The following is a 13,468-nucleotide window of genomic DNA, read 5'->3' as shown; positions in this document are numbered from 1 at the left end:
TGAACACTATGAGCAAACTGAGAAACAAAAATATGTTACCTGTTAATGAATGTCAGATATTCATTGGAAAATTATTTTTTCTAGTATCTTCTTCAATGATTATTTCCAACAATAAATATTTCCCAAAAAGTACCGGTACCATTTTAGATATTGAGTTCAATTTAAAATAAATAAATTAAGAATATGAATAGAAATTAAAGAATAAGGGGTTAGAGGGATAAAATCTGGCAAACTAAAATAAAAATTTATGTTTAAAGAGAAGAAGGAATGACCCTTTAGCTGTGGTAAATATATTCAGGAGAAAAAAGCAAATAAAAAAGTGTATGGAAATAATATGGGAGAGAATAAAATGTTGGGATGTGAATTGCTGGGGAATGAAACTATGGCGTCAGTCTGGTTCCTGGAAAAGAACAGCTGCTCCCCCTTGTGGCAAGTGTGAAACGCTAGCATTCTGTTAAAGTATTTCATTCTAACAAGATGATGTAAGATCTATTTGAATTATAATGATACGCTGCTTTGAAGTGGGGAAATGAATGGCATATGTAGGCAATTCAAGTAATGATTCTATCCCAGATATAGGCTTAATGTCACCAAAGGAAAAGGACAGAGGATGCTAGGTTGTGTTTATATGTCAACAATTTTGTAACACTGAGAAGGGTCAGTACTGAGAATAGTACAAGGTAATATTAGACAGTCATTTTTCAAAAGTGTGTCATTCAACTGGAAAGATAAAATATATAATTGCCACAAGGAAACAGTTAATTACAAGGTGGTAGATTCTGTCCCATACTAAATGGTTTAGAACAGAGAGATTATTATGGTTAGAGAAGAATCTCCAAAGGAGAGAGGGTTTTAATAAATCAAGTGTAAAAGCATAATAAACAGGAAAATAGTCAATACTGCCAGAGATTTGTCTTTATAGACTAAAAGCAAGAAAGAGTACCTTGGGCCAGATTAAGCAAACTTGCACTAAGTGTTTTGGATTTTATCCCATTTATTTTATAGATAAATGATTGTACAGACGAATAGAGCAGTGGCATATGGTCAAATGTTTCAGGAAGTTTAATCTGGGAAAATGTATGCAATACATTTCTCTTAAGGGCATGCAAATTTAAATGTTTAAAAGAGGTGTGATTATTAAAAAATAAAGTTGTACCTCTCTAATCCACCATTCCCTATTCCCTTACTCTGCTTTTTAAAAATATAATTTATTACTACCTGATATTATATTATTATATACATATTTTTCTGTTTGCTTGTATTACTAACTGGCTATATGTTTGAGGAGGGTAGGGGCTCTGTTGCTTTTGTTTATTGGTGTATCCCAAACTTCTAAGATAGGATATTTAATAAATAAATAGTGGACATCTGATAAATATTTGTTAAAATTATATTCCAAACTTCTAAGATAGGATATTTAATAAATAAATAGTGGACATCTGATAAATATTTGTTAAAATTATAAATAAATCTACAGCGAAAGACAAGAAGTTTGAGGCAGGAATAATAATTGTCCTTTTATCAAGATGATAAAACTTGCTCTTGGAGAGAGGAAGGAGATGAGGATAAAATGATAAATTCAGCCGGGTGCGGTGGCTCAAGCCTGTAATCCCAGCACTTTGGGAGGCTGAGGCAGGTGGATCACGAGGTCAAGAGATCGAGGCCATCCTGGTCAACATGGTGAAACCCCATCTCTACTAAAAATACAAAAAATTAGCTGGGCATGGTGGTGCGTGCCTGTAATCCCAGCTACTTAGGAGGCTGAGGCAGGAGAATTGCCTGAACCCAGGAGGTGGAGGTTGCAGTGAGCCGAGATCACGCCATTGCACTCCAGCCTGGGTAACAAGAGCAAAACTCCGTCTCAAAAAAAAAAAAAAAAAAAGATAAATTCAATATTTTGAAGAACGAATAAACTAGACTTGCTAACTCACTGAATGTTGCTGATAAGGAAGAAAGAACCTAAAATTGCTGAGACTTCAAGATTATGTGCATGGGAGGATGGTGACAGTGATAAAAAACCACTGGGGCAGGCCAGTGCGGTGGCTCGTGCCTGTAAATCCTAGAACTTCGGGGGGCTGAGGCAGGTGGGTCCCTTGAGGTCAGGAGTTCAAAACAAGCCTAGCCAACATGGTGAAACCTTGTCTCTACTTAAAAAAAAATTAGCTGGGCATGGTGGCAGGCCCCTGTAATCCCAGCTACTTGGGAGGCTGAGACAGGAGACTTGCTTGAACCCAGGAGGTGGAGGTTGCTGTGAGCCAAGATTGTGCCACTGTGTTCTAGCCTGTGCCACAGAGTGCGACTCTGTCTCAAAAGAAAAAATATATATATATTGGGGCAGTCAGTTGGGAAGCATGTTTTGGTAAGATAACAGATCAAATTTTTGACTCAGAGAGTCTGAGTTGAGGGACAGTTAGAGGTATCTGATTAGAATCCAGGAGACAGGGTAGAGTTGGAGATTTTGCTTTATGGTAGGGATGATAGCTAAGGCCATGAGTTTAGATAAGATTTCTGTGGGACAAACTCTAGATGCAGTGAGAAAGAAGACAGAAAAATAAACCCTATGCCTATTTAAGCCATCCTGAAAACTGTTCTGGAAACCTAATTCTGGTCCATTCGGAATTTATGTATTCACACGCATATATCTTGAATTCTGAATAATCAAAATGATATGAGGATTATGGGGAACTTACAACCTAGTAGTGGAGACAAACAAAAAGGGAAGATTCACACTCATGATTTATCTAATAAATTAGCCACCCTGTCTCCAGCCAATGGTGGACTTAATGTCAGACCTTACGATCTTTCAAAATCAGTTGAATTTTACAAGAGAATTAATAATACCAAAATATAGAACATAAATTAAAATGTGTGGGTCAAACAAAACATGTTTGCTAGCCTGATTTAATGTGCAGCCCATCTTATCATATTTGCAATCACGAAGAGATTCTTCTATCTACCTTACCTCTTAAATTAGACAGTCTCGGGATGATGCTTTTAGTCCTGTGAGAATCAGATTAAACATTTAACAATTTAGTAGTGAGGGATATTTTAGGAAACTCGTGTATACTGGTAGGTAGGATCACTCTTGTTGGTAGGTCTTTATTCATTTATTTATTTAGCAAATAACTAAAGAGCCTATACTACGTGGTAGGAACTCAGTATATAACAGCGAGCAAATTAGAAATATCAACAGTTTGTTTAGGAAAATTTCATCAGACAGGAAAAGATTTAAGATCATTACCAATGGAAGGAAGAATTCTAACAGCTAAAATAAATAACTGCCACATTGCCTGAAACTGCTTTAATATTAATGAGAAAGCTAGGCGTGGAGAAGACCATTCCTAGTGAAGCCTTTATCTTTGTGTATTGCCTAGGGTGGAAGGATGGTGAAAATGGACCTAAAAATATATAGTATGGGCAGAAAAAAGAGACAATGAATAAATAATAAAATACATTACATTTGTTTCTGGTGGGAAATAGCAGCAAAGAATCGGTTTGAAATGAAAACTTATTAAACCAGCAGCTTTCAAATTCTCTGGATTATGTCATAGTAAAGAAATTATTTTCCCTTTCCATAGTGCACACAAGAGGAGACACACTAAAACCAAATTTTACATTAATATTTACATTTACTACATCTGACACCTTGAGATACTTTCCATTCTGTTTTCGTTTGCTTTTTAAAGGCACTTGTCATGACCTTATAATGAGCCAAGCCCTCCTCTTTAAAAACAATGGAGTAAATAAAATAGACACATGCCATTATATATCAGTCCTTACTTACTTCTCAGTGGGCTCCATGGATTTTCCAGGATAAGGTCCAGAAAGTGTATAGTAGGATCTGAGATACAGTACTATTCTTATACTACTGTTATAGTCAGAAGTAGATAATTTCCTTATTTATTCTTTCTGCTGCAATACCACTTTATATCAAGATGCTGTGCTTATTTTCAGGAACTTCTTACTTTTACCAGTCAAGTCAATCATAATACTTTAAGAGTATACAAACTTAAATTTTATGATAGAGGATATCTAGCATAAATTTATTTCTCTATTTGTGGAATATGTTTGCATTTAACAATACACATGGCTGGGTGGATGCCCATAATCCCAGCACTTTGGGGAGGCTGAGGCAGGAGTATCACTTGAAGCCAGGGATTTGAGACCAGCCTGGGCAACAAAGAGAGACCAGCCTAGGCAACAAAGAGAGATTCCATCTCTACAAAAAATAAAAATGAAAAAAAAAATAGCTGGATGTGGTGGTGCATACCTGTAGTCCTAGCTACTCAGAAGGCCAAAGAGTTCAAAGCTGCAGTGAGCTACAATTGCACCACTGCACTCCAGCCTGTGTGAGAAAGTGAAATCCTGTCTCAAGTAAAGAAGAAAAGAAATAAAAAAGAAAAAGAATACTCATGACCAAACATTAATTTACAGTATTAATTGATTATTGCTTTAAGTTTCAATTAACATGGTAATGATGACACTAGAAAAATTAGCCCAAGGTGCATAGAATTTGAAAATACTCAGGTTTCTCTTTAGGGCTCTTATGATTAATGTTGGCTCATGCTACTAGTTTTTAACCTGTCAAATTTTGAAATAATTAGGAAAGCAGGGTATTATATAGAAACTGCCACATACGAGCAAGGCTTTCAGGAGTTGAATTTCTGGAATTTAATTTGGTTTTTATTATGTTCTTTAGAAAATGTAAATGGAAATACTATAGAATAAAACTGATATTTTCATATTATGTAACAAATCTTTAAGGCAGAAACCAAATCAGAAGCCAAATAAGCAAGTAAAGTGAGGAACCATATAACTGGGGACACAAGACATACAAAATAGATTCAGATAAAGTTTTCCATTAGTCCAAATTTTTGAATTGCATTTCCCACATAATAGATAATAAACACGTGCATTTTATAATGGGTCTATACTATGATACTATTTGATTTCCCTGCTCTTACATTCTATCATGTGGCAGAGGCAATCTTCAATGATATTTATAGAAACCATTAACTTTGTTAAAGATACTTTAGGAGAAATTCATAATTGTTTGCATTGTTATAAGTGGAGGTTGAGAATATAGTCTTGGGATTCCTGCTGAAATTCAAATCCTGGACCCAACTTTAATTTGTTGTGTATCTTTGTGTAGTGCTACCTGCTACCATTGGATTTTCCTGACAAAAATGCACAATCTGAACCTAGTCATGAAGAAACAGCAGACAAAACCACATTTAATGGCAATCTAACAAAGAATTAGCTTGTACCCTTTTGAAGAGTCAAAGTTATGAGAGACAAAGGCTAAGTTTCAGAACTATTCTAGATTGAAGGAGTTTACAGAAATATGACAACTAAATACAATGTGCTTCTGCTATAAAGAACATTATTAGGCAAATTGAAGAAAATAGTATTATTTTATCAGTGTTAATGTTCTGATTTTCATCATTATACTATGGTTATATGAGAGAATGTGTTCATTTTTAGGAAATATACTCTGACACAGAAGTAACAGGGTGGCATGTCAGCTACTTAACTGTAAAAGTTTAGAGAAGGAAAATGATAAAGCTAAGATGAAAAGAAATGTTAGCATTTGGGGAAATCGTTTGACGAATATATTCTTGCAAATATACCATTGGACTACAGCCAACTGTTCTTTAAAAACAGGGCATAATTATACTGAACATAAACAGGTTTTACTAAGGCTTAAATGAGATAATGTATGTAATGCTGAGAATTCTACAGTTTTGCAAAAAGGTGCATCGAAAGGCTTATTGGTGGTTGGGGTGGGGAAACAGGGCAAAGGCAGGCCATTAAAAGTATATCCTTCCTTGTAAGCAGAGTATTAACATAAAAAATTTAAAGTTTTAATAAAAATTTCAACACAGTTAAATCTCCAGAGGCAGTTTCACCCTTTGCAGCTTTTTACCCTGGGCTCATGATTTCTCCTCCAAAATGTAACTCAAAGAGGGCCTTCATTTTTAACAGAACAGTTTCTTCAAAATAATAAAATCTGATGCTGAGTATAGACTTCTTAATCACCACTTTGCAATTTTTAAACCACAAGAGTAACTGTTTTTGGAGAGTCTTCATGTGCACTCTTAGTTTCACCAAACAGCTAACTAGGTGAACAGCAGGCTATTTGAGGATTTTCAGGATTTAAGCTTTTTCCTCCCTTCCTTACATTTTCATATATTGATAATGATTCTCTTTAACTGAGAAAAAGTTTACCCCTGCTTACTTCAAAACATTAATATGTTAGTGAAAATCACAAATTTAGTAAACCTGACTTCTTAAAAAAAGCTTGATTCTCCTAGTAGATATGAGCAAATTTCTTTTATGGAAACATGCTTTATGTCAACAGACTGTACTATTTCCTAACTAGGAAGAAGAAAAAGCATAAATTTTATAGAGAGCACATGGTAAACACAGGCAATTTGAAACTGGAATATTATTTTTAAGAAGTATGATAGGCTCTAGAGTCTTAGAAAAAATAAAATCATAATGGACCATCTCTTCCTGGAATGAGTGAGTCCTTCTTAGAACAGATGAATTATATATGTTCTTGAGTTCGTTTCCAGCCTTCTAAATGAATTCACTATATTTTCAAGTGAAATTCAGACTTATTAGTATAGGAACTGCAAGTACTCCTAGGGTCAATTATTTTCTTTTTTAATTGTCTTTGCAAAAGAAGAGCAGCTTTTATATTCATTTAAGAAAATTTCAAATATTCTAATGCCACCATTTGAAAATAAAGGATTAAAAAAAGAGTCTGGGTTTACTCAGCTCTAAAATGTTTAGCAGTAATATATGGACAAAGGATTAAGCTACAAAGAAATGTTTTCACAATCAACAAGAGGAGATAGTTTTTCTAGTTATTCCATAGCAACAGCTGAATGAGAAACATATAATATGTAATGTGGAACTGTATTAGATGTTATAAACTGAAAAGGAAGCTCAATGTGTGCAGAATTAAAGTTTTTTTCAGTTGAGTTTCAGTCATTTTCAAATTGTGGTAATGTATACTTACCATAAAATTTACCATTTTAACAATTTTTAAGTGTACAGGGCAGTGGCATTAAAGTGGTATTAAGTACACTCACATAGTTATATAGGCATCACCACTCATTTCTAGAACTTTCTTCACGTTTCTCAAACTGAAGGACTGTACCCAGTAAACAATAACTTCCCATTTGCACTGGCACCCAGCTTCTGGCAACCATCATTCTACTTTTTGTCTCCATGAATTTGACTACTCTAGAGACCTTATATAAGTGGAATCATATGATATTTGTCCTGTGATTGGCTTTTTCACTTAGCATAGTGTCTTGAAATTTCATTCATGTTGTAGCATGTGTCAGAATTTTCTTCCTTTTGAAGGTCAAATAATATTTCATGGCATATGAATACCATATTCTGTTTATCCATTTTTCCTTCAATAAGCATTCAGATTTCTTGAACATGGGTATACAAATATCTGTTCAAATCCTGCTTTCAATTCTTTAGGATACATGCCCAGAAGTAAAATTGTTGAATCATGTTAAAGAAAAAAATCATTCTGACACTTATTAAAATGGTAAGGAAAACTTCAGACTGTTGTGATAGGTGGCAAGCCTATCGCAGTAGGGAAGAGAGACTACAGAAAGGATAGCTGGAGATTCAGAGACTATCAGCAAAGTGACTGAATCAGTAGATAGAAAATTACTAAGAGGACACATGAAAGAAAGGTGGTTCTTTCTAACCTGACTTATCAGAATTCTTGCTGAAGCCAGACTGTGGTAATCGGATATCAAATGTGAGGGGTGAGGAACTTGATCAGATCCCAAGGGTGATCAGATATCAAGGGTGGGGGATTCTCTCTAAAGGTATTTAGAAGGACTCTTGTTATAGTTGGACTGGGCAGGCCTAAGACAGGTCCCCAAAGATGGGAGCTAGTTAGAAAGAGGGCTGAAGAGAGACTAACTAAAGTTAGGTCAGGGAGAGAGAGTCTTGTCAATTGCATATAATTCAATGTTTTTTTTTTGAGGAACAGTAGCTGCATCATTTTACAACCCATCAGGAATGGGCAAAAGTTCCAGTTTTTCCATACCCTTGCCAACACCATTTATTTTCTGTCTTTTTTGTTTTGTTTTGTTTTGATTTTTAATAGCAATCTTAATGGGTATAAAGCAATATCTCATTATTGTAATTTAGATTTGTGTTTCCCTGATTAGTGTTGAGTATTTTTTTTATGGGCCTATTAAACCATTTGTATATCTTCTTTCTAGAAATGCTTATTCAGGTCTTTGTCCATTGTTAAGTCAAGTTTTTGTGTTGTTGTTGTTATTGAGTTGTTAGGAGTTCTTTTTATATTCTGGATGTGAATTTCTTATCAGATTATGATTTGAAAGTATTTTCTCCCACTGTCTGGGTTGCCCTTTTACTCTGTTGAGAGTGTCCTTAATACAAAAGAGCTTGTAAATATTGGCGAAGGACCAATTGATCTATTTCTTTTCTTTGTTCCCTGTGTTTTTGGTGTCACATCCAATAATTCATTATTAAAACAACTGCCATAAAAATTTTTACATATGTTTTCTTATAAAATTTTTATAGTTTTAGCTGTTACGTTTAAATTTTAATTTTTGTATATGGTATAAGTTAAGGTTCTAAATTTATTCTTTTGTATGTCCAGTTTTCTCAGCACCATTTGCTAAAACAACTCTCTTTTATCCATTGAATAATCTTGACATTCTTGTCAAAAATCATTTGACCATATATGTGAGAGTTTATTTCAAGACTCTCTCTACTATTACATTCTACATCAGTCTTTATGCCACTACTACACTGTTTTGACTAGCATAGGTTTGTGTACTTTTTGAAAGCAGGAAATGTGAGACTCAACTTCATTCTTCTGTTTCAAGTGTTTTAGCTCTTCAGGGTCCCTTGTGATTTCATGTTAGTTTTAGGATGGATTTTTCTATTTCTGCAAAAACACCATTGGGATTTTGATCCATGAACATGAGATGTCTTGCCATTTATTTGTTTCTTAATTTCTTTTAGCAATGTTTTACAGTTTTTGATGTGTAAGTTCTTCACCTGCTTATTTATGTTTATTCCTAAGCATTTTATTCTTTCCAATACTATTATAAAATAGAATAGAATTGTTATTCTCTTTGCTATGGACCGACGTATAAGATACAGAGTATATTAAGCTAATAAAGAGCATCACAAACCAACACATGTGATTATGATTTACTTGACAAGCCTAAACATACATACATGAAAAATTAAAGAGAAATTTATTAGTACTGCCTTCACTTTTTAAAAATGACATTATGCATTTGTTTATTATTTAAAATGTAAATGAATGTTCAGTGAACTCCCTGTTATCATTTTCGCCTTCACTTTCAATGTGTGCAATGTTCATTGGTAATTTTTCACACTACTAATGCGAAATTTATCAAAATAAATATATTTATCAAAAAAATTATAAAAAATAATGTTTGCAAGAAAATGTTTGTGGTTTGTAGAAATTGACACCAAGTAAAAGTTTAACACAGTAGAGCATATGCCACAAATCAAGTGTTGTTTATCTCAAGGCAAAATTATTTGTGTGATTTCCACAATGGAAAATTGGGGTCTCCAAGGAATGAAGAAGGGAGTGTTAAATTAAAACTTTTATTTCATCTTAGTTAAGTGGCATAAAAGAACAAGTTCTTACTCTTGAGCTGAATCCTTATAACAAAAATTAAAATTTGGCAATATTTTATATTTTTAAGAACAGTGGCTGGGTGTGGTGGCTCATGCCTGTAATCCCAGCACTTTGGGAGGCCAAGGTGGGCTGATCACTTGAGGTCTGGAGTTTGAGACCAGCCTGGCCAATATGGCTAAACACCATCTCTACTAAAATGCAAAAATTACCCAGGCATGGTAGTACACACCTGTAGTCCCAGCTACTTGGGATGCTGAAACTGGAGAATTGCTTGAGCCTGGGTGGTGAAGGTTGCAGTTAGCTGAGATTGTACCACTATAGTCCAGCCTGGGAACAGAGCAAGATGCCCTCTCCAAAAAAAAAAAGGGAAAATGAGAATTTCCTGTGTTGTAGAATAAGAATACTTTTTTTTCTTAAATGAATTATTTCAAATGAATACATTGATAAAACTTACCATGTGATTTTTCAATATTACATTTCCTGATACAGCAGCAGCAACAAAAATATTAATAATAATAGCAATTATAAATGATTTCATTAATTGAGACCCTCCTATGAGTCAGTATTTGACATATATTTTTCTAGTCAGCACAACAAACTGCAAATGAGAAAAATAAAGAGGTTCAGAAAAGACAGATAAGGTTCTCAAAGACAATCAGCTAGGACCATGCTATCTTTCCTCTTCTATTTACTTCGACATTCCTAATCCCCTATTTCCTTTTGATACCAGCATGTCTATTATACAAGCATGACAAGACAGGGTTGTTGGTCCCATTTGTATTTTCCCATCGGTTTGAAAGCTAGAGTCCAGGGACCACACTTTCCTTCTTAATATAGAGGCTAGTCACATCAGAATCCATTGTGTGTCGGCACCACTTCCTGGGAATCTATGTGTGTCAGTACTATTTCCTGAGAAGGTCTGCATATGGCTAACTTTGTATATTCAAATAATGTTAACAGTTTTAACATTGAACTATGAGAACAACACAAGCAATATTACAATAAGGAAAAATAAATAAAGAACTTTTGTAAGTACAGAAATGGACGTACTGATAAAGACTCTGACTTATCGAAACATGATTTAAAAATCAAAATAGATTAACATTTTATTAACAGAATAATAAATGCTCATTGTAAAAAAAATTCAACACAGCAAAGTATGAAGTGAAGGTAAATATCTTCCCAAATCTCTTCATGAACACATGAGAACATGCCTCCAGATATCATCTCTTTACGGATATATGAGTATGTGTTTGGGTGCATGTATAATTTTATATAGATGATTTCTTCCTATGCATGTGGCGTGGTGTCTACTTTTTTACTCAGCAATATGAAAGGGACATCTTCACGGTTATAAATATTGAGCTAGTGCTATCATTTTTAATAGATGCAAAGTGTTCTTTATGTAAAATGCTATATGGAAGGCAAGATAGGTGATTTTAAAATTTCACTGTCATAAACAATGCTATGGTTAGCTTTTTTGTACATGCATTTTCATTCCCTTGTCTAATGATCTCTTCAAGATAAATTCCAAGATGTTGGCTATTTGCATGATGTTATAAACCTGTAAGTTACTTGTTTAGAAAAGCAGAAACATGTTATTTAGCTACTTGTATGGATTTGTCAACCTGTATATACAAATACCTGTAATGTATAAAGTCCATTTTTATTTTTCTATAATATATTACTGAATAATTACTAAGTTTTCCTGAACAGAATAATGTTCTATCATGGCTTTGTGGTCCTTTTTTGTTATTGACACTATTAGCTAACACATGGACCAAGTATAACAGACACCAAGAGACTGCAGGCCAAAAAAGTTATTCATGGACTCATTAGTGCCTGTTCCCAGATGTAGACAGCCAGATTGAAGTAACTTTCAGAGGAGGTCTTTGCTGACAAATATTCATGGCACATTCTTCCAAAAAGGTATCATTCTGAGGAATCTGGCCTGAGCATCAAAGCAGTAGCATAAAACTCATATTTTATTGCTTTCTTTTCCTTTATCTTAGCCCCCAAATAGTTATCATGAGGCTTAGCTTTCATCATTCCACATCCTGATTTTTAACAATAAAAAAAATGGTTGGATCTCAGTAGAGGCAAAGAAACAAAGGCAGCTAACATCTGCCATACACCATTCACATATGATTACCTTTAAGATCTTGCATCAAACTCTATTTCAGTATCAGAATTGGTAGCAAATGGGTTTTATTTTGTATGCATATCGAGCAAAAGAATTTAAGCTGTTTTTCTAAAAGAAGCCAATATCGGCGGTCTATATTTGAGACTTTATCCGTATCTCCTACTCACTGTCAAGAACACTGCTGTGTGTATATGTGGAAAGTATTTATGTGTGTGGTGGTAGCGGGGAGGGCTTGGACCTATGCTTATGTGATCAGGATGGAGGGGCAATGCTAATAATAAGCAATGCAAGTCTTCTATATACAGAAGTTTGATACATTCTGATACAGACATTTGTGTCTGTAGAGTTGTGGCTTTTATGATTGCCATTTTGATAACACAAAAGGAAAAATATTAAAGTTTCTATTTTCGGGGGGGGGGGAGGTAGTGGCAAGTCTTCCTAATAGCATCTTCTCTGGAAACTCTTTCTTCCTATTTTAAATGCAACATGTATAAAATCCTTCTAGTATGGTGGGAGTCCAGACTTCCATAGCAAACTTGACTGCAGAAGGTAGTCAGTTTATAAATATGCTAAATATCACCACATGGCCACCATTGTCCAAAAAAATATATTTAGTTTGGCACAAATGCAAAGAGAGCTATTTTTTATTGGGTTTTCTGGAAATATATCCAGAATGGAAATTTTCATGTAGACATTTTATTGAGAACTATCAAAAGACACACTTTTGAAGAAGTAGAGAAAGCCAATTTGGGCAGAAGGTAAACATAATCCACAAGGTATATGTGGGTGCAACCAAAGTTTTAATCCACCTTCTAAGGAGCTGTGGAGCTGGAATGAGGCTTTATAGCTTCCTTGGACTGAATCAAAACATCAGGGCCTTGTGTCTCTGCATTCATCAGTTGCTGACTGTAGGCCACCTGGAAAGAAGGAACATCTTGAGGGAGGGGGTGTACTAAAACCAAGAGTGAAACTTCCTGGGATACAGATGAGAACCACCAGCAGCAGAAATTCACACCAGCTGCATGGATGTGTGTGTTGACCCTGAAGAACAGATCTGGGCAAGACACCACAGTATCCACTCAAACAGCCAAGGAAGGAAAAACGGAGAAAGCAGGACTAGGTTTCATAGAATCAAATGTGTCTTGAAGACTGGTGTTTTCAGGTCTACAATGTAGAATGTAAGGACATCCCAGGCAAAGGGAACATTGAATACTACAGCATAAGGACTGGTAAAACTTAAAAATGTGGGCAAAATTCTAGGTCTGTACTAAGAGGAAGGAGAAAGAATCAAAGCAGATATAGTACAAAATGAAAGGGACTCAATAGCAAAAGATGACACTGGAAAGGCAGACGGTCACAGATGATAATGAATGAAAGGCAAAGCACTGTGTGCATGCTGCAGGAAGTGAATAAGCAATGTGATCGGATTTGTTCATTTCAAAACTGATTAGACCAGCAGAATAGAGTATGACTTAGGAGAGACTAGTAACAAACCTACTACATCTGAAGCATGGCAGCCATGTTAGTTATTCCCAATATTCAGTCTACCTGCCTCCCTTACTAATTGCCCCTTCTTTTCTTCACAGTGGCAGTATTACAAGCCAAATACTTTATCATCTTCTCTGATATGATAAAAC

The 13,468-nt window shown here is 34.8% G+C and overlaps 1 protein-coding gene across 2 annotated transcripts in view; it reads right to left on the bottom strand.

Annotated features, from left to right (window-relative positions):
• ALDH1A1 (aldehyde dehydrogenase 1 family member A1) overlaps positions 1 to 13,468 on the bottom strand; it is a 174,811-nt gene that overhangs the window by 124,269 nt on the left and 37,074 nt on the right. The gene's annotated exons all lie outside the window — the stretch shown is intronic.

The sequence above is a fragment of the Aotus nancymaae genome, unplaced genomic scaffold, assembly GCF_030222135.1.
Source record: "Aotus nancymaae isolate 86718 unplaced genomic scaffold, 86718_ANA_hifiasm-v0.15.2.pri h1tg000041l, whole genome shotgun sequence".
In the NCBI taxonomy this organism is placed as follows: domain Eukaryota; kingdom Metazoa; phylum Chordata; class Mammalia; order Primates; family Aotidae; genus Aotus; species Aotus nancymaae.
This window is presented reverse-complemented; position numbering and strand designations above follow the sequence as displayed.